Raw genomic sequence first — 25179 nt, forward strand, 5'->3', positions numbered from 1 at the left:
GGGTGCTTTTCCGCATTACAGCCTGGTCAAAGCTGTTTGCCTGCATGTCAGAGAAAGCAAACCGGGTAGCCCTGCCCACAAAGCCTTTACCCTGAAGCAGGCCACATTGGAACATCTGAATGTATCATTTGACCTTGGTCCTACCAGGCCACAGAGATAAACGTACCTTTGAAGGGTGAACACGCTAACTCGCTTCCTAACCAAAACAGGCCTACAACCCATCTTCTTCCACTGGCATACCAAATTTATGCACAAATGCAATAGTCCAGCAAAGTTGATGGATGCACTCGTAAGGACAGCAATTAGGTAGAACTGTTTATTTTATTCACGTATGTTTCGGGGACTCAGAGTGCCGCGAACCAGAGTCCCCCGCCCACTACCACATGCATTACTGCACGGTAGTCAGGATACGACTTCCCCATTTGGGGAATGTACGCATGGGTTCACAGAACCGGAGTGGCAAGTGGGTTAAGCCTCGCCCTGGGTGACCCACCTTCTTGACTCATGTATCTGGTCCCCCGGCCAGTAAGTATGAGGTTGGAAGAGCCAGAGAAAAGGCCTTCATTCCCAACACAGAACTCTGGCTGACTTTTCTCTAAAATGCCAACTTAACCCAAGTTACCAGTCTTTCTCGCAGTTTTTCAGCAGACCTGCAGACTGTTCTCTGCATGGAAACAGCAATACGCTGTCTGGCGAATCAAAGTCCCTTTACCTGAGCATCCGCGCCCCAGCATTGGAAAAATTGAAGTACTTGATTCCCGCAAAGAAGAAAAACTTGGAAGGGAGAAACAACGCAACTCGGTCGCAACCAAAGGCCACACCTCATTCGTCCTGGCATCTAAATTATTATGACAAAAATGCATAGTCCCAATTGCTGTGGCATGCCACTCCGACTAGGTACACTCATGATGTAAGACCCTGGTGTTTTTTTCAACATTATGTCAGGGAGAGCGCGAACGCAGTCCCCACTACCACAAAGATGCGTCCGAGATTCCCACATTGGGAATTCGCATGGGTCAGCATAACCCGAGTGCATGGTTACGCCTACGCCCTAGGGTGAACCACCTTCTGAATCATGGTATCTCTCCCCTGCCAGGTAATTGATTGGAAGCGCCAAGCAAAGTACTTCATCCCAACGACAGAACTCCTGCTGACGGTTGCCTAACTGCCTCATCCAGAGTTTCAGTGCGCTTTCCTGCTGGTGCGTACGCAGACCTGGTCAAAATGCGGTTTCTGTCATGTCCAGTAAAGCAACCCTGCTGCGCACAACAAGAAGCCTTTAACCTGAGCATTTGCCTCATGATTGGAAAAATAAGTAACATTGATTCCCGCAAAGAGGAGAAAAACCGTGACACGAGGCGAGTCCCACCCATTCGTCACCCACGTGGTACACCCCGGGGGGGCAAGGTTTGAGACTCCTTGGTTTCGTCTTGCTTAGTCCAGCAAATTGCTTGCAATGCCCTCTACGGACATCATAGGCTATGAACTATTTAATTTTTTCAACAGTATGTTTGGGGGAGAGCCGCGAAACGCAGATCCCCCTACCGGCGGAGTGCTAGCGGCTTTAGTCTCGAGTCGAGTTCCACATTTGGGGAATTCCGGCAGGGTCAGCTCGTCTCTGCCGTTTTTATAACCGGATGCAATGGTTTAAGCCTCGCCTGGGTTCGAACACAACCTTCTTGATCATGGTATCTCCCCCTGCCAGTAAGTATGAGTTGGAAGAGCCATAGAAAAGGAACTTCATTCCAGACACAGAACCCTGCTGACTGTTGCTCAAAATGCATCATATGAACCAGAGTTCAGTGCTTTCCGCATCGCCAAGACCTGGGCACGCTGGTTCTGCATGTCAGGAAGCAAATCCTCTGACACAAGAGCCTTTAACCTAGCATGCAAGCATTGGAAAACATGAAGTAACATTGATTCCTGGCCCGCAAAGAGAGACAAAACCTTGTAAGTGAGAACACCAACTCGTCCCCCCCACAACCAAAAGCCACACCCATAGATCGTTCTCTGCATCCAAAGTTATCGACAAATGACATAGAGTCCCGCAAAGTTGTGGCATGCCTCTACAGGACATCATGAGGTAAGACTGTTTATTTTTTTCAACAGTATGTTCAGGGGAGAGCGCGAACGCAGTCCCCCCTAGCACAAATTCTGCAGTCGAGATTCCACATTTGGGGAATCGCCGGAGGTCAGCATAACCGGAGTCAATGGTTAATCCTCGCCCTGGGGAACACACCTTCTTGATCATGGTATCTCCCCTGCCAGGTAAGATGATTTTGTAAGAGCCGAGAAAAGGACTTCATTCCCAGACGACAGAACTCCTGGCTGACGGTGCTAAAATGCATCATACAGAGGTCAGTGCTTTCCCCTCAGTAGCGACCTGGCAGCCTGTTTCGTTCTGGCATGTCAGAAAGCAACCTGGTTTTTGCTGCACAAAAGCCCTTTAAACCTGATCATGCCAGCCTTGGAAAAATTGAAGATTACAAATTGATTCCCGCAAAGATAGAAAAACTTGGAAGGGAGAACACGCAACCCCCCCTCGGTCCAACCCAAAGGCCCCACCCCTTCTCACTGGCACTAAATTGTATGACAAAATGCCTAGGTCCAGCAAAGTTGCTGGCAATGCACTCTACAGCATCATGAGGATATAACTGGTTTTTTTTTTTCAACAGGCATCGCTTTATGGTAGTGCAGCGGGGAGCGCAGCTGCGATCCCGTAAGACCCACGCGTCCCCCACTACGCAAGCAAATATATTGCATTCGAGAAAATTCTCCACCTTTGGGAATTCGCCCGGGTCCAGCATAACCGTGGGGGGGGGGGGGGGGGGGGGAGTGCCAATGGTTAAGCCGCGCCCTGGGGAACCCACCTTCTTGATCATGGTATCTCCCCTTGCCGTAAGTATTGTTGGAATAGCCAGAAGAAAAGGACTGAGTTCCCAGACACAGACACTCTTGCTGAGGTTTGCTAAAAATGCATCATACCAGAGTTTCATTGCTTTTCCCGCAGTACAGACCTGGGCCAGCTGTTCTCATCAGCACAGCAAAATCACTGCGACCAAAAGCCCTTCTGAACCTGCGCTGCCACCATTTTGGAAAAAATTGAAGTTACTTGATTCCCGCAAAGCAGAGATACCTGGAAGGGGAGAACACGCCAACTCGAGTCACAACCAAAAGGCCACACCCTTCGTCCACTGGTCATCCAATTTATGACAAAATCATAGTCCACACAGTTCTTGGCATGCACTCTACTGACATCATGAGGTAAGAACTGTTTATTTTTCAAACATTATGTGTTGGGGGAGAGCGCGAACCAGTCCCCCCACTGACCACAAATTTATGCCAGTCATGATCTTCCTAATTTGGGGAAGTTCGCACGGGGTCTGCATAACCGGGGAATATGTGCTGGGTTAGCCTCGCCCTGGGTGAACTCCACCTTTCTGGATCATGGTGCCTCCTGCTTTATCCCCTCGCTCCAGGGGTAATGTATGCGTTGGCAAGAGGCCTAGATCACTATGTGCCTTGGTCTTCCCCCAAATGACACATCGCAACGTCCTGCTGCCGGTTGCTAAAACTGCAATCTTACCAAGTCAGTGCTTTCTCCCTCCCAAAAAAACGCCTACGCCGACGGGCAAAGCTGTATATCTGCATGTCCAGAAGCAAACTGCTGCACCAACGCCTTTAACCTGAGCATGCCAGCATTGGCAAAAATTGAAGTACATTGATTCCCAGCAAAGAGAGAAAACCTTGGAATGGAGAACAACATCACTCGGTCACAACCAAAAGGCCCACCCATTTCGTCACTGGCATCCAAATTTGACAAAATGCATAGTCCAGCAAGTTGCTGGCCTGACGCTACAGGACATCATGAGTAATAACTCGTTATTTTTCAACAGTAGATTCAGGGGAGGCGCGAACGGCAGTCCCCTACTACCCCACAAAATTATCAGTCCGAGAGTCCCACATTTTGGGGAATTCGCAGGGGTCAGCATAACCGGAAAGTGCCATGTTAAGCCTCGCCCTGTGTGACCACCTTCTTGATCATGGTATCTATCCCCTAGCCATGTAAGTTGAGTTGAAAGCCCAGAAGCAAGGAAAAACCTCATCCCAGACACAGAATTCTGGGCTGACGTTTGCTAAAAATGCATCATACAGATGTCATGCTTTCCGCCAGTAGCAGACCTGGGCGTTGTCGTGGGGCTGTTTCTGCAATGTCAGAAAGCAACCGGCTGCATCAAAGCCTTTTATTACCTGAGGCATGCCATCATTGGAAAAATTGAATACATTGATTCCGCAAGAGGAAAACCTTGGAAGGGAGACCAACGGGCAACTCGTCACAACCAAAAGGCCCACCCCATACGTCACTGCATCTAAATTTATGACCAAAATGCATAGTCCCGCAAGTGCTGGCATGCACTCTACAGACCATCATGAGGTAAGAACTGTTTTTTTTTTTCAACAATTATTTTTTCGGGGGAGAGCGCGAACGCAGTCCCCAGCTACCACAGAATTAGGCCCAGTCCGAGATTCCCAATTGGGTAATTCGCAGGGGTCAGCATAACCGGAGTGCATGGTTAAGGCCGTCGGGGCCCCTGTGAACCACCTCTTGATCAGGGTATGCTCCACCCCTGCCCAGGTAAGTATGAGTTGGAAGCGCCAGAGAAAAAGGACTTCATTCCCACACAGAACTCTGGCTGACGGTTGCTAAAATTCCATCATACCAGATTCAGTGCTTCCGCATACGACCTGGGCAAGCTGTTTTCCTGCCTGTCAGGAAGCAAACCCCTGCTGCCAAAGACCTTGAAACCGGAGCTAGCCAGGAAAGCATTGAAAAATTGAAGTACATTGATCCCCGCAAGATAGAACAACACCTTGGAAGGGAGGAACACGCACTCCCGGTCCACAACCAAAAGTCCACACCCATTCGGGTCACTGGCATCCAAATTTTATGACAAAATGCAGAGTCCAGCAAAGTTTCTTGCCTGCACATCTACAGGACTCATGAGGTAAGAACTGTGTTTTTTTCAACATTATTTTCAGGGGAGAGGCGCGCACGCAGTCCCCCACTCACCAACAAATTATGCGTCGAGATTTCCCACATTTGGGGAATTCGCAGAGGTCAGCAAACCGGATGCAGGGTTTAGCCTCGCCTGGTTGAACCAACCTTCGTTCTTGATCATGGTATCTCCCCTGCCAGGTAAGTATGAGTTTGGAAGAGCCAAAAAATGACCGTGGATTCCCCGACACAGAACTCTGGCTGACGGTTGCTAAAAATGCTCATACCCGAGTTCAGTGGCTTGTCACGCAGTAGGCAAGGCATCGTGTGTGGCAAGCTGGTGTTCTTCTCATATCGGAAAAGGCCCGTAGCCTGCTTCACAAAAGCTTTAACCTGACGCACCTTGTAGGCCCAGCCATTGGAAATATGGAAGTACATTGATGTGCCCGCAAAGAGAGAATGGAACCTTGGCGAAAGGAGAACACATGCAACGTCTTGGGTCGACGAGGGGAGCCAAAAAGAGCCACACCATGGTGGCGGGTCACGTGGGTGTGCGTGTGCCAAATTTATTGACAAAATGCATAGTCCAGCAAAGTTGCTTGCATGCACTCTACAGGACATCATGAGGTAAGAACTGTTTTTTTTTCAACATTATGTTCAGGGGAGAGCGCGAACGCAGTCCCCCACTACCACAAATTATGCAGTCGAGATTCCCACATTTGGGGAATTCGCAGAGGTCAGCATAACCGGAGTGCAATGGTTAAGCCTCGCCCTGGGTGAACCACCTTCTTGATCATGGTATCTCCCCTGCCAGGTAAGTATGAGTTGGAAGAGCCAGAGAAAAGGACTTGATTCCCAGACACAGAACTCTGGCTGACGGTTGCTAAAATGCATCATACCAGAGTTCAGTGCTTTCCGCAGTAGCAGACCTGGGCAAGGCGGTTTCGCATGTCCTAAATCCAACCCTTCTGTCAACAAAGGCCTTTAAAACCTAGCATGCCAGCATTGGAAAATTGAAGTACAGTGTATTCCCGCAAAGAGAGAAAAACTTGGAAGGGAGAACACGCAACTCGGTTCACAACCAAAGGCACACCCATTCGTCACTGCCTCCAAATGTATGAAAAATGCTGTCCCACAGCAAGTTGCTTGCATGCAACTCTACAGGAACATCATTAGGTCGAACCTGTTTATTGTTTTCAAACCGTATGTTGGGGGAGAGCGCGAACGCAGTCCCCCCCCTACCACAAATTATGCAGTCGAGATTCCCACATTTGGGGAATTCGCAGGGGTCAGCATAACCGGAGTGCAATGGTTTAAGCCTCTCCCTGGTGTGAACCACCTTCTTGAGCATGGTATCTCCCTGCCAGGTATATAGTGGAAGAGCCAGAGAAAAGACTTCATTCCCCGACACGAACTCTGGCTGACGGTTTGCTAAAATGCACATACACGAGTTCCAGTGCTTTCCGCAGTAAGCAGACCTGGGCAAGCGTGTTTCTGCTGTCAGAAAAGCAAACCTGCTGCACAAAGCTTTAACCTGAGCATCGCCAGCATTGGAAAAATTGAAGTACTTGATTACCGCAAAGAGAGAAAACCTTAGGAAGGGAGACAACGCAACTCGGTTCACAACCAAAAGGCCCACCCATTCGGTCCTGGCATCCAAATTATGACAAATTGCGATCCACAAAGTTGCTTGCATGACACTCAGTACAGGACATCAGAGGTAGAACTGTTTATTTTTTTCAACAGATGTTTGGGAGAGCGCGAACGCTCCCCCACTACCACACATATGCGTCGAGATTCCCCATTTGGGGAATTACGCAGGGGTCAGCATACCGGAGTGCCAATGTTAAAGCCCTCGCCCTGGGTGAACCACCTTCCTTGCTCATGGTCCTTCCCCTGCCAGGTAAGTATGAGTTGGAAGAGCCAGAGAAAAGGACTTGATTCCCAGACACAGAACTCTGGCTGGCATGCACTCTACAGGACATCATGAGGTAAGAACTGTTTATTTTTTCAACAGTATGTTCAGGGGAGAGCGCGAACGCAGTCCCGCCCTACCCCCATTATGCAGGTCGAGATTCCCGCATTTGGGGAATTCGTCAGGGGTCCGCATAACCGGAGTGCAATGGTATAAGCCGCTCGCCCTGGGTGAACCACCTTTTGCCATGGTATCTCCCCGCCAGGTAAGTATGGAGTTGGAAAGAGCGAGACAGGCCTTTGGATTCCCAGAGACACAGAACTTCTGGCTTCATGCACTCTACAGGCCAATCAGGAGTAGAACTTTATTTTTTTCACGTAGGTCTGGGAGAGCGCGAACGCAGTCCCCCACTACCGCACAAATTAAGCAGTCGAGATCCACGCATTTGGGAATTCGCAGGGTTCCGCATAACCGAGTGAATGGTTAAGCTCGCCTGGTGAACCACCATCTTGATCATGTTATTCATCCCTGCCAGTAATTAATAGTTTGGAAAGCCAGAGAAAAGGACTTTCATTCCCAGACACTGAACTCTGGCCTGACTGGTTGCTAAATGCATTCATACCAGAGTTCAGTGCTTTCCTTCCGCAGATCATACCCTGGCAAAGCTGTTTTTCTGTCATTCGAAAGCACCTGCTGCACAAAGCCTTTAACCTGATTCATGCAGCATTGGAAAAGTGAGTACTTGATTCCCGTCAAAGATAGAAAAAACCTGAATGGAGAAACTCACCTTACGTCCACAACCAAAAGGCACACCCCATTCGTCCACTGGCAAATCTAATTATGACAAAATGCATAGTCCGCAAGTTGCTGGGCAGCAACTCCTACAGGACATCATGAGGTAGAACTGGTTTTTTTTTCAACATTATGTTCCGGGGAGAGCGCTAACGCAGTCCCCCACTACCCCACCAAATTTAATTCAGTCGAGATTCCACATTTGGGGAATTCAGGGTTCAGCATACCGGAGTTGCAATGGTTAAGCCTCGCCCTGGGTGACCACCTTTGATCATGTTAGCTCCCCTGCCAATGTAAGTATTAGTTGGAAGAGCCAGAGAACAGACTTCTTCCCATACACAGAACTCTGGCATGAAAACGGTTTGCTAAATGCATCATCCCAGAGTTCGAGTGCTTTCGTTCCGTCTGCATAGCAGCCTGGGGCCAAGCTTTTCTGCATTGTCAGGAAGCCAAACCGGCTGCACAAAAGCCTTTAACCTAAGCATGCCGCATTGGAAAAATTGAAGTACAATTGATTCCCGCAAAGATAGAAAAACCTTGGAAGGGAGAACACTAACTCTTTTCACAACCAAAAGCGCCACACCCCCCCTTCGTCCACTGGCATCCAAATTTATATGACCAAATGCCATAGTCCAGCAAAGTTGCTTACCCGGGCCCCACCCCCCCCACCCCCCGCATTCATACTACAGGAATCTGAGTAGAACGATTTATTTTTTCAAACCGTATGTTCGGGGTAGAGCGCGAACGAGTCCCCACTACCAACAAATTATGCAGTCGAGATTCCCACATTTGGGAATTCGGCGATGGTCCATCTAACCGGCGTGCCAATGGTTAACCTCGCCCTGGGTGAACCACCTTCTGTATCATGGTTCGCTCCCTGCCAGTAAGTATGAGTTGGAAGAGCCAGAGAAAAGGACTTCATTTCCCAACACAGAACTCTGGCGTGACGGTGTTGCTAAAATTCATCATACCAGAGTTCAGTGCTTTCCCGCAGTAGGGCAGACCTGGGCAAGCGTGTTCTGCATGTCGGAACAACCTGCTGCACAAAAGCCTTTAACCTGATCATGCCATCCTTGGAAAACTGAAGTACATTGATCCCGCAGAGCGAAAAACCTTGGAAGGGAGAACACTAACTCGGTCACAACCAAAAGGCCACACCCATTCGTCACTGGCACTGTCCAAATTTATGACAAAATGCATAGTCCAGCAAAGTTGCTTGCATGCACTCTACAGGACACCATGAGGTAAGAACTGTTTTTTTTTCAACATTTTATGTTCAGGGGAGAGCGCGAACGCAGTCCCCCACTACCACAAATTATGCAGTCGAGATTCCCACATTTGGGGAATTCGCAGAGGTCAGCATAACCGGAGTGCAATGGTTAAGCCTCGCCCTGGGTGAACCACCTTCTTGATCATGGTATCTCCCCTGCCAGGTAAGTATGAGTTGGAAGAGCCAGAGAAAAGGACTTGATTCCCAGACACAGAACTCTGGCTGACGGTTGCTAAAATGCATCATACCAGAGTTCAGTGCTTTCCGCAGTAGCAGACCTGGGCAAGCTGTTTCTGCATGTCATAAAGCAAACCTGCTGCACAAAAGCCTTTAGGAACTGAGCATGGGGGGGGGGGGGGGGGGGGGGGGCCGCCATTGGAAAAATTGAAGTACATTGATTCCCGCAAAGAGAGAAAAACCTTGGAAGGGAGAACACTCAACTCGGTCACAACCAAAAGGCCACACCCATTCGTCACTGGCATCCAAATTTATGACAAAATGCATAGTCCAGCAAAGTTGCTTGCATGCACTCTACAGGACATCATGAGGTAAGAACTGTTTTTTTTTCAACATTTATTTCATGGAGATCGCGAAACGCAGTCCCCCACACGACAATTATTCAGTCGGATTCCCACATTTTGGGAATTCGCAGAGGTCGCATAACGGAGTAGCATGGTTAAGCCTCGCCCCTGGGTCACCACCCTTCTTGACATGGTATCTCCCCTGGCCAGGTAAGATGAGTTGGAAGAGCCAGAGAAAGGACTTGATTCCAGCCAGAACTCGGCGAACGGTTGCTAAAATGCATCCTACCATCGTTATCAGTGCTTTCCCGCAGTAAATACCTGGGCAAGCTGTTGTCTGCATGTCAGAAAGCCAACCTGCTGCACAAAGCCTTTAACCTGTCAATGCAGAATTGGAAAAATTGAAGTACATTGACTTCCCGCAAAGATAGAAAACCGTGGAAGTGGGAACACCAACTCGGGTCCAACTCAAACGGCCACACCCATTCTTCACTGTCATCCAAATTTATGACAAAATGCCTAGTCCAGCAAAGTTGGCTTGCATGCACTCTACATGACATCATGAGGTAAGAACTGTTTTTTTTCAACATTATGGTTCAGGGGCGAGCGCGAACTCATCCCCCCTTACCACAAATTATGCCCGTCGCGATCCCCACTGGTGTTGGGGAATTCGCAAGGTCATCATCACCGGATCTATCCCAGGAGCTCCCCTGCGCACTTCTCCTGCGGCACTGCCTTCCGTCCTTGGGCACAGGGCAACAACGTTCAGGACTCACCGGAGGCCAGATAACTCGTCCACGTTTGGCCTTCGTCCCTGAAAATGGCCTGTATTGCCACACACGCTGTCACTGGCAAGTGCAAGTTAACCAAAGTGTGGGACGATACAATGGTCAACAGGGAATCACTAACATTATGCAAAACTAACTTAACTGTGTGTATTTGTTTGTTTTGTTTTGTAGGTTGTGAAGACATTGTCTGGGGATGCAAGTTCTCTATCTCGAGTGCACCCTGTTTCACCACATCGCGGACAAACGGGGTAGCTTCTCCCAGATTGTGTCCTTTGTCCTCCCCTTGAGAGGATACCTGGTGGCGGGTGGCGTGTGGGGCCGCCATGTGTCCTGGCGTGGTGGAGCGGTTCCGGCCTCGCCAATCACCCGTACCCAAGATCCTTTACATGACAGGGGGTGCTGTGCTGCAAGGCACAGGTCCGAACGGCCGAAAGTCGTAGACGCTCTTCTATCCAGCCTTGGGTGGACAAACGGAGGGTGGGTAGGCTGGACATTATTTTCCACTGCTCCATCGCTTCGATGCTGCTCTGCGGACCGCGGCCCACTCCAAGTAATGCCGCCTTCAATTCCTGCGCTGGGCATGGCAAGTTGCTGGCTATACCTTCGAGGACCATCCAGCTACTCAATCACGGCTGTGAGGGCCAAGACCCGACCACAAACGTGGCGGTGGTGACGACCGATGATGTTGGTCCGGGCTTACATCTCCCGAGACCAGCTGGCAACGACATGTATTTCGGCGTTCCTCACCCTTGTCCCCAGGAGACATTCTCGTCTTTGTTCCCACACAACTTTCTGTGAGAGCTCAAGCGGTCCAGAGCAGGGCTCTCGATAGCGCGTCAGCCTCTTTGAGAAGGTCCCCTGGTAGAAAAAACACACCTCCCTATCATCATGCGCCCACAGACAAAAATCCGCACACACACAACACACACACACACCCACACACACACCAGCACACACAATGTGCAAAACAAGCAACAGCTCACCAGCACCTGTGTGTGTGTCGTCCTGGTGTGTGTGTGTGTGTCTTAATGTTTACAGCACCATTGCTTAGATGTGGGCCAGCCAGCAGCGGCACACACATGGAATTCATCCAGGTTGTTCCCACCAGGGCATTGCGCTGTCACCCGGGTTGCTCAGCACACGTACCATCAATGGGTGGGACCTACACGTATTACAAGGGCCCTGCTTGGGAGCCACAAGCCTGGAAGGGGTTCCACAAGTCACTGGCCCCCCATATTAAATTCCAGGTATCTAAAAGGGCAAATGACTTCTTTAACAGCCTAAAATACCACACTTCACTTTTGGAACTACGGTTAAATAATACTGGTAAGAATAGCCCCTACCCCGTCACTAATAAAGCCAATCACACTTCCTGTTCATGTACCGAATCATGAGATATTTCATACCTTTCACCTTTTAGATTATTAGCTATATGGACCTCCCATTGCACTGAACTTCCTTGCCTGTTTTTGAAATTTACATCTTAATCTCATAACACTATGCCCTATTCACTTACCTCTCTCATTCATTGTTGGTTGTATAATTTTCTCTATTAAAAACTCCATTTGTTATTACTGGTATACTATCTTTTTGTTTTTAATATTATAAGTGAGGGGGGGGGGGGGGTGGGTTTTAACTCTTGCAAACAAGAAGAGAATCCTAAGTCAGATTCCCTTGTATACTATTTGTGCTACCTCCCAATAATACCTATACCTGTTGTTGTGGGGGAATTGTTCAGGTCCACACTGTGCGGGCACGGCCTTACCTGTCTACCCCCTCATTGTAATGCCAGTGGAACTCAACCGCAAGCTCCGGAGACGCCTGTAATTTATGCGTGTGGGTCCTGCACCACCGGAGTCACTGGGGGGGCGGCGCCACTCATTACCGCCTGTCGAATGCCCTCTCTCGCAGCTGCTGGGTTTGGTGAGGACTGTGTGGAGGAGAACGTGTCCGGGCGCGCGTGTGCCGCCGTCCGGGGGGTTGCTTCTGGGGTGACTGTGGGACGGCCCTGCTTGGCTGGAATATTCTTTTCAGCCAGAGCGACGGGAGATGCCTTCTCTTCTTATAGGGCATCGTCCACGGTGCCGGTCCCCCGGGCCCAGAGAGAGGAGGTCATTCAGACACCCGGGCAGTCTCTGGCCGACCCAGATTCTTAGCCGAAGCTGACGAGTCGTACCAGGCGCCGGACCATCCTGCTGTTGACCCACCCATGACATTAATCCAGCATGAACGATCAATTAGCTACACTAGTGTCCTCAACCAACGGGCCTCACGGTTCCGCATTTGTGAGTAGAGTACTCTACCTTGTCCTGATTAGAATAATAAATAAGCGTTATACCATGTACCGCATAAAAACCAGATACTTTGTAACGCACTTGGAACTGTACCTCTTTTCTCTGGTGGTGGGATGTCTCCGTGTGTGTGAATTTACAGGAGGATGATCTGCAGTGACAATCCTCTGCCCGGGTTTAAGAAGCTGGAGGCTTCTGTGCTTCGCGCATGGTGGAGTCGGACTTGACAGACCTGAAGCTAGCTCCTACACGATCAAAGGAACATGGTCCTTGCAATCCTGGATGCGGTTGGAGGAGCACGACAAGCAGCCGCAGAATACCACCCTGTACCGACACCCTGGGGCAACACATTGTACTGCCGAACCAAGAGTGATGTCTTGCTGCGCCGCCTTGATCCATAGAGTCAGAATGGCCACAAAGGTACGCGTGCCAGCACAGCAGGACATCAGTATGCAAACAATCCGCCTCATATTGTTCTTGTGTCAACTCCCGTGTTGCTGGCGTCGGGTCCCTAAGGCCTCCGCTCCAGCCGGGGCCGATAAAACCAGATCCTTATGCCTAATGACAGGATCAGGCCACAGAGTCTTGTGTGGCTGACCCATTCCTGTGCGAGCAGATCCCTCTCCCAAAATAAGCAACAAACAGTGAGGGACTTCCATCCGCCGGCAAGATAGGCTGGTTAACCGTGCACGCCACCATGCACCATCCGTCATCTCCAGACGCGAACTCGGTGTCTTGATCCTGAAAAGCTTCCTCCGCCCACTGCCAGCCTGCCGTCCTCCCACCACCTGACTACCGCGTTATGGAGGGTTCGTCCCCCACGCCCAGCACTAGTCCTGGCACAAGGCTTGAAGGTACATGACCACCAGGGCTTGGGTGACGACGGCCACAGCTCTTCCACCTCTTCCTCCTCCGCCCACCCCTGCCGTCTGCCTGTTAGGATAACCCCTCCACCGCCACCATCACCAGGCCTGTTCTGCCTTGTTTTCCCATTCGCGGGCGCCCTACTCCCACGCAGCGCCTCGGGGTGTCAAAATTCGTCCCGGGTCCCGATCACTTCCCATGCCTGTGCCCATCAACCACATCTGTTATCAGCCGGCCCTTGGCAGAACCCTGTGGTGGTCGTCATGGTTTCTCCTCGATCGACACAGTACAAGAGAAATGGTTCCAGACCACCCCACCAGGACCCTGCTTACGGTTGCATAAAATGCATCTACCAGAGTTCGTCTTTCCCGCAGTAGCAGTACTGGCAATCGTTTCATCGGCATGTCCGGAGAAACCTTCCTGCACAAAAGCCTGTAACTGAGCATTCCAGCATTGGAAAAATTGAAGTAACTTGATTCCCGCAAAGAGAGAAAAACTTGGAATGGAGAACACGCAACTCTTTCACAAACCAAAATGCCAACCCATAACTCTGTCACTGGCATCTCCAATTTATGAACAAAAGGCATAGTCCAGCAAAGTGCTTGCATGCATTCTACAGACATCATTAGGTTAATCACGATTTTAATTTTGCAACATTATGTCGGGGCAGACGTGAACGCAGTCCCCCACTACCAAAATTATTGCAGTCGAGATTCCCACATTTGGGGAATTCGCGCAGGGGTCAGCATAACGGAGTGCAATGGTTAGCCTCGCCCGGTGAACCACCTTCTTGTTCATGGTACTCCCCTGCCAGCTAAGTATGAGTTGGAGAGCCAGAGAAAGGACTTCATTCCCAGACCCAGAACCTGGCTGACGGTTGCTAAAATTCATCATACCAGAGTTCAGTGCTTTCCGCAGTAGCAGACCTGGGCAAGCTGTTTCTGCATGTCAGGAAGCAAACCTGCTGCACAAAAGCCTTTAACCTGAGCATGCCAGCATTGGAAAAATTGAAGTACATTGATTCCCGCAAAGAGAGAAAAACCTTGGAAGGGAGAACACTCAACTCGGTCACAACCAAAAGGCCACACCCATTCGTCACTGGCATCCAAATTTATGACAAAATTGTCTAGTCCACAAGTTGCTTGCGGCCCTCTACGGACATCTGGGTAAGAACTGTTTTTTTTCAACATTAGTTTCGGGTAGAGGCGCGAACTCAGTCCCCCACTACACACATTATGCAGTCCGAGATTCCCACATTTGGGGAATCCATAGGGCGGCGCATAACCGAGTGCAATGGGTTAGCCTCGCCTGGTTGACCCCTTCTTGATCATGGTATCTCCCCTGCCATGTAGTAAGTGGTTGGAGAGCCCGAAAAAGGACTTGATCCCAGACACAGAAATCGTCGACGGTTGCTAAAATGCATCATACCAAGAGTTACAGTGCCTTTCAGCAGTATCAACTGGGCAAGCTTTTTCTATTCTGCAGATTCAGAAAAGCAAACCTGCCGCGCAAAGCCTTTAACCTGAGCATGCCATCATGGGAAAAATTGAAGTACAGTGATTCCCGCAAAGAGAGAAAAACCTTGGAAGGGAGACACGCACCTACTTCTGGTCCAGACAACGCAAAAGGCCACACCCATTCGTCACTGGCATCCAAATTTATGACAAAATGCATAGTCCAGCAAAGTTGCTTGCATGCACTCTACAGGACATCATGAGGTAAGAACGGTTTATTTTTTCAACAGTATGTTTGGGGGAGAGCGCTAACGCAGTCCCCCACCTACAAAATTATGCAGTCGAGATTCCACATTTGGGGAATTCGAGGGTCATCATAACCGGAGTGCAAATGGTTAAGCCTCAGCCCTGGTGCACCAACCCTCGGTATCATGTATCTCCCCTGCCATGTAAGTATGAGTTGGAAGATGCCAGAGACAGGACTTCATTCCCAGCCAGAACGCTGTCTTACCTGTTGCTAAATTCACTAACCAGAGTTCAGTGCTTTCCGCAGTATCAGACCTGGGCAAGCTGTTTCTGCATGTCAGGAAGCAAACCTGCTGCACAAAAGCCTTTAACCTGAGCATGCCAGCATTGGAAAAATTGAAGTACATTGATTCCCGCAAAGAGAGAAAAACCTTGGAAGGGAGAACACGCAACTCGGTCACAACCAAAAGGCCACACCCATTCGTCACTGGCATCCAAATTTATGACAAAATGCATAGTCCAGCAAAGTTGCTGGCATGCACTCTACAGGACATCATGAGGTAAGAACTGTTTTTATTTTTCAACAGTATGTTCAGGGGAGAGCGCGAACGCAGTCCCCCACTACCACAAATTATGCAGTCGAGATTCCCACATTTGGGGAATTCGCAGGGGTCAGCATAACCGGAGTGCAATGGTTAAGCCTCTCGCCCGTGGTTGAAACCACCTTCTCGATCATGTATCTCCCCTTCCAGGTACGTATGAGTTTAAGAGCCAGAGAAAAGGACGTTAATTCCCAGACCACAGACCGCTGGCTGACCGGTTGCTAAATGCACATACCAGAGTTCCGTGCTTTCCGCATAGCAGACCTGGGCAGCTGTTTCGCATGTCAGGAAGGCACCCTGGCTGCACACAAGCCTTTAACCCTAGCATGCCACAGTTGGGAAATTGACGTAGCATTGTTCCCGCAAAGAGAGAAAAACCTTGGAAGGGAGAACACGCAACTCTTTCACAACCAAAAGGCCACACCCATTCGTCACTGGCATCCAAATTTATGACAAAATGCATAGTCCAGCAAAGTTGCTTGCATGCATTCTACAGGACATCATGAGGTAAGAACGATTTATTTTTTCAACAGTATGTTCGGGGGAGAGCGCGAACGCAGTCCCCCACTACCACAAATTATGCAGTCGAGATTCCCACATTTGGGGAATTCGCAGGGGTCAGCATAACCGGAGTGCAATGGTTAAGCCTCGCCCTGGGTGAACCACCTTCTTGATCATGGTATCTCCCCTGCCAGGTAAGTATGAGTTGGAAGAGCCAGAGAAAAGGACTTCATTCCCAGACACAGAACTCTGGCTGACGGTTGCTAAAATTCATCATACCAGAGTTCAGTGCTTTCCGCAGTAAAGGCATACCTGGGGCAAGCTGTTTTCTGCATTTCGGAAAGCCACCTGCTGCACAAAGCCTTTAACCTGGCAAATGCCGTCATTTGGAAAACTTGAAGTACATTGATTCCCCGCGAAGAGAGAAAAACCTGTAAGAGGCTAACACAACAACTCGGTCACAACCAAAGGCCACCCCAATCCGTCACTTGGGCATCTAAATTTTATTGCAAAATGCATAGTCCACAAGTTTGCTGGCATGGCAACTCTACAGGCATCATGGGTAAGAACTGGTTTTTTTTTCAACATTAGGTTAGGGGAGAGCTCGAACGCATTCCCCCACTACCACATTATGCAGTCGAGATTCCCACCTTTGGGAATTCGCAGGGTCAGCATAAACCGGAGTGCATGGTTGCCTCGCCCTTGGTGAAAGCCACCGTCTTGATCATGGTATCTCGCCCTTCCGGTAGTATGAGATTTGGAAGAGCCAGAGAAAAGACTTCTTCCCAGACACCGAACTCTGGCTGCACGTTGCTAAAATGCATCAAACCAGATTTTCAGTGCTTTCGCCTCCCCCTCCGCAGTAGCAGACTGGGCAAGCTGTTTTCTGCAGTCATGAATCAAACCTGCTGACAAAGCCTTTAACCTGAGTCAATGCCGCAGTGGAAAAATTGCAGTTACGTGATTCATCCCGCAAAGAAGAGAAAAACCTTGGGAAGTTAGAAACACGCAACTCGGTCCCCAACCAAAAGGCCACCCATTCGTCACTGGCATCCAATTTTTACTGACAAAATGCTAGTCCCAGCAAATTTTCTTTCATGCACTCTACAGGACATCATGAGGTAAGAACTGTTTATTTTTCAACAGTATGTTTTGGTGGGAGGAGCGCTAACGCAGTCCCCCACTACCAACCAATTTGCAGTCCGAGATTCCCACATTTGTGGCTTCGCAGGGGGTCCAGCATAACCGAGTGCAATTGTTAGCCCTCGCCCTGGTTGACCACCTTCCTTGATCATGTAATCTTCTCCCCTGCCAGTAAGTAATGGTTGGAAGAGCCAGAGAAAAGGACTTCATTCCCAGACACAGAACTCTGGCTGACGGTTGCTAAAATGCATCATACCAGAGTTCAGTGCTTTCCGCAGTAGCAGACCTGGGCAAGCTGTTTCTGCATGTCAGTAAGCAAACCTGCTGCACAAAAGCCTTTAACCTGAGCATGCCAGCATTGGAAAAATTGAAGTACATTGATTCCCGCAAAGAGAGAAAAACCTTGGAAGGGAGAACACGCAACTCGGTCACAACCAAAAGGCCACACCCATTCGTCACTGGCATCTAAATTTATGACAAAATGCATAGTCCAGCAAAGTTGCTGGCATGCACTCTACAGGACATCATGAGGTAAGAACTGGTTTTTTTTCAACATTATGTTCAGGGGAGAGCGCGAACGCAGTCCCCCACTACCACAAATTATGCAGTCGAGATTCCCACATTTGGGGAATTCGCAGGGGTCAGCATAACCGGAGTGCAATGGGTTTAGCCCTCGGGCCCTGGGCGAACCCCTTCCTGGATCGTGGTATCTCCCCTGCCGAGGTAGTATGATTGGAAGAGCCAGAGAAAAGGACTTCATTCCCAGACACAGAACTCTGGCTGACGGTTGCTAAAATGCATCATACCAGAGTTCAGTGCTTTCCGCAGTAGCAGACCTGGGCAAGCTGTTTCTGCATGTCAGGAAGCAAACCTGCTGCACAAAAGCCTTTAACCTGAGCATGCCAGCATTGGAAAAATTGAAGTACATTGATTCCCGCAAAGAGAGAAAAACCTTGGAAGGGAGAACACGCAACTCTTTCACAACCAAAAGGCCACACCCATTCGTCACTGGCATCCAAATTTATGACAAAATGCATAGTCCAGCAAAGTTGCTTGCATGCATTCTACAGGACATCATGAGGTAAGAACGATTTAATTTTTCAACAGTATGTTCGGGGGAGAGCGCGAACGCAGTCCCCCACTACCACAAATTATGCAGTCGAGATTCCCACATTTGGGCATTCGCGGGTCGCTAACCGGAGTGCATGGTTAAACGCCCGCCTGGTGAACCACCTTCTTATCATGGTATCTCCCTGCAGTTAAGTATGAGTTGGAAGAGCCCGAGAAAAGGACTTCATTTCCCAGACACAGAACTCTGCTTACCGGTTGCTAAAAATTCATCATACCAGTTCGTGGCTTTCTTCCGCAGTAGCACCTGGGCAAGCTGTTTCTGCATGTCATAAGCAAACCTGCTGTCACAACAAGTCCTTTAACCTATCATTCAGCATTGGAAAAATTGAAGTACATTGGAACTTCCCGCAAAAGATAGAAAAACTGGAATGGAGAACACTCACTCGGTCCCACAACCAAAGCCACACCCCGTCGTCACTGCATCCAAATCTATGACAAACTGCATAGTCCAGGCAAAGTTGCCTTGCCTGCACTCTACAGACATCATAGGTAATAACTGTTTTATTTTCATCATTATGTTCGGGGAGAGCGCGCACGCAGTCCCCACTACCACAAATTATGCAGTCCGAGATTCCCCCATTTGGAATTCGCAGGGGTCAGCATATACCGTAGTGCAATACAAAAAGGTAAGCAATAGCCTGGTGGAACCACCTTCATTGATCATGGGTAATCTCCCCTTCCAGGAAGTATGAGTTGGAAGAGCCAGAGAAAAGACTTTCATTTCCCAGACTACAGAACTCGGCTGACGGTGCTAAAAAGCCAATACATACCAGAGTTCAGTGCTTTCCGCATGTAGCAGACCTTGGCAAGCTGTTTTATGCATGTCGAAGCAAACCTGCTCCAAAGCCTTTAAACCTGAGCATGCCAGCAGTGGGAAAAATTGAGAGTACATTTGATTCCGCAAAGAGAGAAAACACTTGGAAGGAGAACACTCAACTCGTTCCCACAACCAAAGGCCACACCCATCGTCACTGGCATCCAATTTTTGACAAAATGCATAGTCCAGCAAAGATTGCTTTGCATGCCCTTCTAACAGGACATCATTAGTAAGACCGTTTGTTTTTTTTTTTTTTTTCAACACATGTTTAGGGGAGAGCGCGAACGCAGTCCCCCACACCACAAGTATGGCAGTCGAGATTCCCACATTTGGGGATTCGCAGGGTTCAGCATAACGAGTGCAATGGGTTAAGCCTCGCCCTGGGTGAAACCACCTTCTTATCATGGGTATCTCCCTGCAGGTAAGTAGGAGTTTGCAGAGCCAGGAAACGCACTTCTTCCCAGACACATATCTGTGCGAGACCGTTGGCTAAAATGCAATCATACCAGATTTCATTGCTTTCCCAGTAGCAGACCTCCTGGGCAAGCTGTTTCTAGCATGTCAGAAAGCAAACGCTGCTCACAAAAGCCTTTAACCTGAGCATGCCCCATTGGAAAATTGAATACAATTGATTTCCAGCAAAGATAGAAAAACCTGGACTGGGGACACACGCAACTCGGTCACAACCAAAGGCCACAGCCCATATCGTCCTGGCATCCAATTTATGACAAAATGCATAGTCCAGCAAGTGTGCTTGAGACTTACATGAACATCATGAGTAAGAACTGTTTTTTTTTTTATTCAACAGGTATGTTTCGGGGAGAGCGCGAACGCAGTCCTCCACTACCACAAATTAATGGCAGTCGATTCCCACATTTGGGGAATTCGCCGGGTCAGCATAACCGAGTGCAATGGTAGCCTCTCCCTGGGTTAACCACCTCCTTGATCATGGTATCTCCCCTGCCAGGTACGTTGAGTTGGGACATAGCCAGAGAAAAAGGAGCTTCCTTCCCATACTACAGAACTCTGGCTGACGGTTGCTAAAAGCACATAATCAGAGTTCAGTGCTTTCCGCAGTAGCAGACCTGGGCAAGCTGTTTCTGCATGTCAGAAAGCAAACCTGCTGCACAAAAGCCTTTAACCTGAGCATGCCGAGCATGTAAAAATTGAAGTACATTGATTCCCGGCAAGAGAGAAAAACCTTGGAAGGGAGAACACGCCAACGCGGTCCACAACCAAAAGGCCACACCCCATTCGTCACTGGCACCCAATTTATGACAAAATGCAAGTCCCACGCAAAGTGCTTGCGATGCACTCCCACCCAGCCATCATGAGGTAAGAATGTTTTTTTTTTTTTTTTTTGTCAAAATCATTTGAGGGGGAGAGCGCGAACGCCTTCGCCCCACTAGATACCCACAAATTATGCAGTCTAGATTCCCACATTTGTGGAATTCGCAGTGGTCGCCTAACTTGGTGCAATGTTTAAGCCTCGCCCTGGGTGAACCACCTTCTTGATCATGGTAATCTCCTCCTTGCCAGGTAAGTATGAGTTTGAAGAGCAGAGAAAAAGTACTTCATTCCCAACACAGACCGTTTCTGGCCTACTGTTGCTAAATGCATCTACCCGAGTGTCGTGCTTTCCCATCGCAGACCTGGGCCAAGCTGTTTTCTGTCTGCATGTCAGACGAACCTGCCTGCAAAGACAAAAGCCTTTCCTGAGCTGCCCGCTTGAAAAATTGAAGTCCTTGATTCCCGCAAAAGAGAAAACCTTGGAAGGAGAACACCAACTCGGTCACAACCAAAGGCCACACCCCATGTCGTCACTGGCATCAAATTTATGACACAATGCATAGTCCATCATGGGCAGAGTTGCTTGTAAGCCTCTCCGGACCACATGACGGTAGAACCATCTTCTTTATCATGGTATCTCCCCTTCCAGGTAGTATAGTCCTGAAGACCAGTTCTCCTAAATTATTTTATTTTACTATAAATATGACACTATCTGGGTTAATTTGATGATAAACTAGATTTTAAATTACAGATTAGGGGTTTTAACATCAACAACTACATCGATGTCTTGTTAATAAGTCTGTCTGACGTGCTGGCCCTGTTTTATGTTTCTGCGAACGGAACCTGCTGAAACCAGTTTTTAACCTGAGTCAGGCCCATTTTTTAAATTGTAATGTAAGTCTCTTTTCTAACTTTTCCTGATAATGAATATTAAATGAAATGAAACAGCTCTGGACTTCATCACAGGCTCGTCCAGGAGTTAACTCCAATTCTCGCACCCAAGTGGACATCACGCCCCTAGACCATGAAGCCAGTAAAGCAGTAATAAGCACTTTTTCCATCAAGGAAATGTGATTCGTCGTGACTTGAAAGCAATGGTTAATAGTTTGTTTGGCATGTTGTGGTTTGATGGCTCCACTGCCATATTGAGCTTCCTGTTATATTGGAGACGCTGACTGCTTTTTACGTAAACAAACCATTTTAAACCAAATTGAAAGTGAATTTTTGGTAAAAAGGAAATGCAGATGGAAAAAATTTATTTTAGCTTGGATTCGTCACTGACTGAAAGGCTATGGTCAAGTAGGTCTTAGGGCATGGTGTCTTTTCACGGCTCCACTGCCCGATTCAGCTTTCCGATATCTTTTGAGAACAGGAAACATTTGACACGTAATATTCTTTTACACAGACTTGATTTTGCCACTAAGAAGTGATAGTAATATTGTGATGAATTTACCTCGCAGATAACACTCTTTTCCATCTTATTCAATAAATACACCAGATTATTCAATCCATGCCTCCACTTCTATGCAAAGTAGTCTCATCCGGGACCTATCACACCCTAAGCGAGAATTATAACCCTAGACCAATGAGCCATGAAACCCAGAGTTCTAGCAATTTTCCATGAAAGAAATGTGGCTGCGATCTGTCAGTGAATCAAAAGGCAATGGTCAAGTAGTTTTTTTGGCATGTAGTTGTTTTTTGGCTCCGCTGTCGGACTGAGCTTTGATTATATTGGAGGACAGAGTACTTTTGCCAACGTTCAAACTTGAATTTTTCTGTCAAATGTGACAGCAGAATTGTAATGAACTTGCACATTTTGTAATTGTATTTGACTCAGATCAGCTTTTTAGCGAGAATCATACCCCTACACCAACGTGCCACGTAAAACAGAGTTCTAGCAACTTTCCTTCAAGGAAATGAAGCTTGACTCCATGACTCCCCTGCCGGATTCAGCTTTCCGATATTGTTTGAAAACAGGAAAAATTTGACACAATTGTTTTTGCCAAAACACAGACTGGATTTTGCCACTAAGAAGTGATTTGATTTTGATTTGTTTTATTTTCACAACAAAAAACATTAAAGCAGTATTATATGTTTCACAAAAAATTATGTGATGGACAATTGTCGAAAAACCCTCAAGAGTTTAATAAGCTTATTAAGCTTATAAAGCTTAATAAGTGTCAATCTCCATAGAAACTATTACATTTAACAATTTAAAAACAACTTATATATTATTATATAAAAACAAAAAAACAAAAACAAAACAAAAACTAATTTCATTGTATAAAACGATTTAAAATTACATTTAGAGCACAAACCCATATGGAAAATTCAAGGCAAGGCAAGGCAGCTTTATTTGTATAGCACATTTCAGCAACAGGGCAATTCAAAGTGCTTTACACAAAATCAGTTAAACAGATAAAACACAAGTAAAAACAGTTAAAAATCATAAGCATTAAAAACCGGTAAAACACATGAATAGACAATTAAAAAAATAGACACATAAAACACAAGAATAAAAGTTACAGTGCAGCATAAGAAATTTAAAGAAATGAGCAGTCATTTAAAGAAAGGCAGCATCAAAAAGAAAGGTCTTCAGCCTTGATTTAAAAGAACCGAGAGTAGCAGCGGATCTGCAGGTTTCTGGGAGTTTATTCCAGATATGAGGAGCATAGAAACTGAAAGCTGCTTCACCCTGTTTAGTTCTGACTCTGGGGACAGAAAGTAGACCTGTCCCAGATGACCTGAGAGGTCTGGGTGGTTCATAGTGTAGTAGCAGATCAGAAATATATTTTGGACCTAAACCGTAAAGTGATTTATAAACTAGCAAGAGTATTTTGAAATCAATTCTTTGAGACACAGGAAGCCAGTGTAAAGACTTCAGAACTGGAGTGATGTGATCCAGTCTCCTGGTCTTAGTGAGGACTCGAGCAGCAGCGTTCTGAATCAGCTGTAGCTCTCTGATTGATTTTTTAGGGAGACCTGTAAAAACACCGTTACAGTAGTCAAGTCTACTGAAGATGAAAGAATGGACCAGTTTTTCCAAATCCTGTTGACACATAAGTCCTTTAACCCTTGATATATTCTTAAGATGATAGTAGGCTGACTTTGTAATTGTCTTAATGTGGCTGTTAAAGTTCAGGTCTGAGTCCATGACTACACCAAGATTTCTGGCTTTGTCTGTTGTTTTTAACATTGTTGTTTGAAGCTGAGCGCAGACTTTTAATCGTTCCTCTCTTGCTCCAAAAACAACCACCTCAGTTTTTCCTTCATTTAATTTCAGAAAGTTCAGACAACTTAGAAGCAACAACTTTACTCTCTGTTTAAACTGTTCTTTAGAAAGCTCAATGAGTGAATTGGGAAGACTGTTCCATAACTTTGTCCCTCTGTATAATACACTAAACTGTGTGTGAGTCGTACGAGAGTAGGAAGGCCTAATAAGACCACTACTACGAGTCGGATACTGGTGAAATTCATTATAAAAGTAAAAATATTACAGAAGTGCTGGGGAAATAACTTTTTTATAGAACTATAAACGAATAAAGCAATTTGAAGTTGATTCACTTGGTACACACTAAGAATACTTGCCTGAGCAAACAACGATTGGGAGGGGTGTCTACAATTTACACAAAATAATATTCTTAAAGCTCGCTTCTGAAGTTGAAAGTAATATTGTGATGAATTTGCCTCACGGATGACACTCTCTTTTCCATCACATTCAATAAATAAACCAGATTATTCAATCTATTCCTCCACTTCTATGCAAAGTGGTTGCATTCGGGACCTATAGCACCCTAAATGAGAATCACAACCCTAGACCAATGACCAAGGAGAGTCATGTCCCACTCGTTTGTTCCTCATATTCTTTCCCAGTTCTTTCTGTTGCTTGCAGTTGAAGCAGGATATGAAAAATTGCCAACATGCTCTAGTATAATTTTGCTTGCTCCTAAACTTATTACATATGACAGTATCTGGGTTAATTTAATGATAAACTGGACTTTAAATTACAGATTAGGGTTTTAACAGCTCCTGCCTTCAGGGCTCGTTCGGGAGTTAACTCCGGACTTCTCGCACCCAAAGTGAGAATCAAACCGCAAGATCCACGAGTCACGTAAAAACAGTGCATTAGCAATTTTCCATCAAGTAAATGTGATCAGTCAGTGACTCAAAGGCAATGGTCCAGTAGTTTAGTTATTAGTCACCTACTCTATCTGTAAAGTGTCCTGAGATAACTGTAGTTATGAATTGAATGTTTAAAAATGATCCTTCTAAGATAACAATCTGAAATGTTGCACACTAAATCTAAAGTCACCTCAGAATTTTGTGATTTTTTGATCATCAAAGATTTAGTTTTTAAGAAATGGCAGTATTTGTTTACACTACTGTATGCTGTAAAATGTTTTAAGTTACCATAGGTTCAGACTGTGATTTGTTTCTGAATTTGTAATGAATGTTTTCAACTGTTAACCATGAATATGACTGCTTGCAGCTACTGTCAGGTAAATTACAGTTTTGTCTGATTGCTTAAGCACATTTTTTGTAACTATTGGCTATTTTT

General features: G+C 47.2%; 25 non-coding genes and 3 pseudogenes across 25 annotated transcripts; all 28 read right to left on the bottom strand.

The window, feature by feature from the left end:
• Positions 1-942: 942 nt before the first annotated feature.
• Positions 943-1104, bottom strand: LOC116674341 (U1 spliceosomal RNA). The gene has a single exon (XR_004328076.1). It is a non-coding gene; the product is annotated as a U1 spliceosomal RNA (small nuclear RNA).
• Positions 1105-2115: 1011 nt separating this feature from the next.
• LOC116674317 (U1 spliceosomal RNA) lies at positions 2116-2276 on the bottom strand. The gene has a single exon (XR_004328057.1). It is a non-coding gene; the product is annotated as a U1 spliceosomal RNA (small nuclear RNA).
• Positions 2277-2696: 420 nt separating this feature from the next.
• On the bottom strand, positions 2697-2906 carry LOC116674287 (uncharacterized; annotated as a pseudogene).
• Positions 2907-3901: 995 nt separating this feature from the next.
• LOC116674274 (U1 spliceosomal RNA) lies at positions 3902-4073 on the bottom strand. Its single transcript, XR_004328024.1, has one exon. It is a non-coding gene; the product is annotated as a U1 spliceosomal RNA (small nuclear RNA).
• A 398-nt stretch (positions 4074-4471) lies between these two features.
• On the bottom strand, positions 4472-4644 carry LOC116674278 (uncharacterized; annotated as a pseudogene).
• A 394-nt stretch (positions 4645-5038) lies between these two features.
• On the bottom strand, positions 5039-5205 carry LOC116674340 (U1 spliceosomal RNA). The gene has a single exon (XR_004328075.1). It is a non-coding gene; the product is annotated as a U1 spliceosomal RNA (small nuclear RNA).
• A 449-nt stretch (positions 5206-5654) lies between these two features.
• LOC116674276 (U1 spliceosomal RNA) lies at positions 5655-5818 on the bottom strand. The gene has a single exon (XR_004328026.1). It is a non-coding gene; the product is annotated as a U1 spliceosomal RNA (small nuclear RNA).
• Positions 5819-6205: 387 nt separating this feature from the next.
• On the bottom strand, positions 6206-6371 carry LOC116674311 (U1 spliceosomal RNA). The gene has a single exon (XR_004328052.1). It is a non-coding gene; the product is annotated as a U1 spliceosomal RNA (small nuclear RNA).
• A 374-nt stretch (positions 6372-6745) lies between these two features.
• Positions 6746-6907, bottom strand: LOC116674336 (U1 spliceosomal RNA). The gene has a single exon (XR_004328072.1). It is a non-coding gene; the product is annotated as a U1 spliceosomal RNA (small nuclear RNA).
• Positions 6908-7019: 112 nt separating this feature from the next.
• LOC116674344 (U1 spliceosomal RNA) lies at positions 7020-7184 on the bottom strand. The gene has a single exon (XR_004328078.1). It is a non-coding gene; the product is annotated as a U1 spliceosomal RNA (small nuclear RNA).
• A 109-nt stretch (positions 7185-7293) lies between these two features.
• On the bottom strand, positions 7294-7453 carry LOC116674270 (U1 spliceosomal RNA). Its single transcript, XR_004328022.1, has one exon. It is a non-coding gene; the product is annotated as a U1 spliceosomal RNA (small nuclear RNA).
• A 387-nt stretch (positions 7454-7840) lies between these two features.
• LOC116674273 (U1 spliceosomal RNA) lies at positions 7841-8004 on the bottom strand. Its single transcript, XR_004328023.1, has one exon. It is a non-coding gene; the product is annotated as a U1 spliceosomal RNA (small nuclear RNA).
• A 428-nt stretch (positions 8005-8432) lies between these two features.
• On the bottom strand, positions 8433-8594 carry LOC116674268 (U1 spliceosomal RNA). Its single transcript, XR_004328020.1, has one exon. It is a non-coding gene; the product is annotated as a U1 spliceosomal RNA (small nuclear RNA).
• Positions 8595-8980: 386 nt separating this feature from the next.
• LOC116674288 (U1 spliceosomal RNA) lies at positions 8981-9144 on the bottom strand. The gene has a single exon (XR_004328033.1). It is a non-coding gene; the product is annotated as a U1 spliceosomal RNA (small nuclear RNA).
• A 409-nt stretch (positions 9145-9553) lies between these two features.
• Positions 9554-9712, bottom strand: LOC116674292 (U1 spliceosomal RNA). The gene has a single exon (XR_004328036.1). It is a non-coding gene; the product is annotated as a U1 spliceosomal RNA (small nuclear RNA).
• A 4386-nt stretch (positions 9713-14098) lies between these two features.
• Positions 14099-14259, bottom strand: LOC116674323 (U1 spliceosomal RNA). The gene has a single exon (XR_004328063.1). It is a non-coding gene; the product is annotated as a U1 spliceosomal RNA (small nuclear RNA).
• A 374-nt stretch (positions 14260-14633) lies between these two features.
• On the bottom strand, positions 14634-14792 carry LOC116674279 (U1 spliceosomal RNA). The gene has a single exon (XR_004328028.1). It is a non-coding gene; the product is annotated as a U1 spliceosomal RNA (small nuclear RNA).
• Positions 14793-15187: 395 nt separating this feature from the next.
• LOC116674337 (U1 spliceosomal RNA) lies at positions 15188-15348 on the bottom strand. Its single transcript, XR_004328073.1, has one exon. It is a non-coding gene; the product is annotated as a U1 spliceosomal RNA (small nuclear RNA).
• Positions 15349-15730: 382 nt separating this feature from the next.
• LOC116674314 (U1 spliceosomal RNA) lies at positions 15731-15897 on the bottom strand. The gene has a single exon (XR_004328054.1). It is a non-coding gene; the product is annotated as a U1 spliceosomal RNA (small nuclear RNA).
• Positions 15898-16278: 381 nt separating this feature from the next.
• Positions 16279-16442, bottom strand: LOC116674259 (U1 spliceosomal RNA). Its single transcript, XR_004328016.1, has one exon. It is a non-coding gene; the product is annotated as a U1 spliceosomal RNA (small nuclear RNA).
• A 391-nt stretch (positions 16443-16833) lies between these two features.
• On the bottom strand, positions 16834-16992 carry LOC116674260 (U1 spliceosomal RNA). Its single transcript, XR_004328017.1, has one exon. It is a non-coding gene; the product is annotated as a U1 spliceosomal RNA (small nuclear RNA).
• Positions 16993-17395: 403 nt separating this feature from the next.
• On the bottom strand, positions 17396-17562 carry LOC116674282 (U1 spliceosomal RNA). The gene has a single exon (XR_004328030.1). It is a non-coding gene; the product is annotated as a U1 spliceosomal RNA (small nuclear RNA).
• Positions 17563-17945: 383 nt separating this feature from the next.
• LOC116674313 (U1 spliceosomal RNA) lies at positions 17946-18113 on the bottom strand. Its single transcript, XR_004328053.1, has one exon. It is a non-coding gene; the product is annotated as a U1 spliceosomal RNA (small nuclear RNA).
• Positions 18114-18496: 383 nt separating this feature from the next.
• On the bottom strand, positions 18497-18650 carry LOC116674333 (uncharacterized; annotated as a pseudogene).
• A 383-nt stretch (positions 18651-19033) lies between these two features.
• Positions 19034-19204, bottom strand: LOC116674349 (U1 spliceosomal RNA). The gene has a single exon (XR_004328081.1). It is a non-coding gene; the product is annotated as a U1 spliceosomal RNA (small nuclear RNA).
• Positions 19205-19600: 396 nt separating this feature from the next.
• On the bottom strand, positions 19601-19760 carry LOC116674338 (U1 spliceosomal RNA). The gene has a single exon (XR_004328074.1). It is a non-coding gene; the product is annotated as a U1 spliceosomal RNA (small nuclear RNA).
• A 386-nt stretch (positions 19761-20146) lies between these two features.
• On the bottom strand, positions 20147-20306 carry LOC116674320 (U1 spliceosomal RNA). The gene has a single exon (XR_004328060.1). It is a non-coding gene; the product is annotated as a U1 spliceosomal RNA (small nuclear RNA).
• A 401-nt stretch (positions 20307-20707) lies between these two features.
• LOC116674327 (U1 spliceosomal RNA) lies at positions 20708-20878 on the bottom strand. The gene has a single exon (XR_004328067.1). It is a non-coding gene; the product is annotated as a U1 spliceosomal RNA (small nuclear RNA).
• Positions 20879-25179: the final 4301 nt, after the last annotated feature.

Source organism: Etheostoma spectabile, chromosome 24 (genome assembly GCF_008692095.1).
Source record: "Etheostoma spectabile isolate EspeVRDwgs_2016 chromosome 24, UIUC_Espe_1.0, whole genome shotgun sequence".
In the NCBI taxonomy this organism is placed as follows: domain Eukaryota; kingdom Metazoa; phylum Chordata; class Actinopteri; order Perciformes; family Percidae; genus Etheostoma; species Etheostoma spectabile.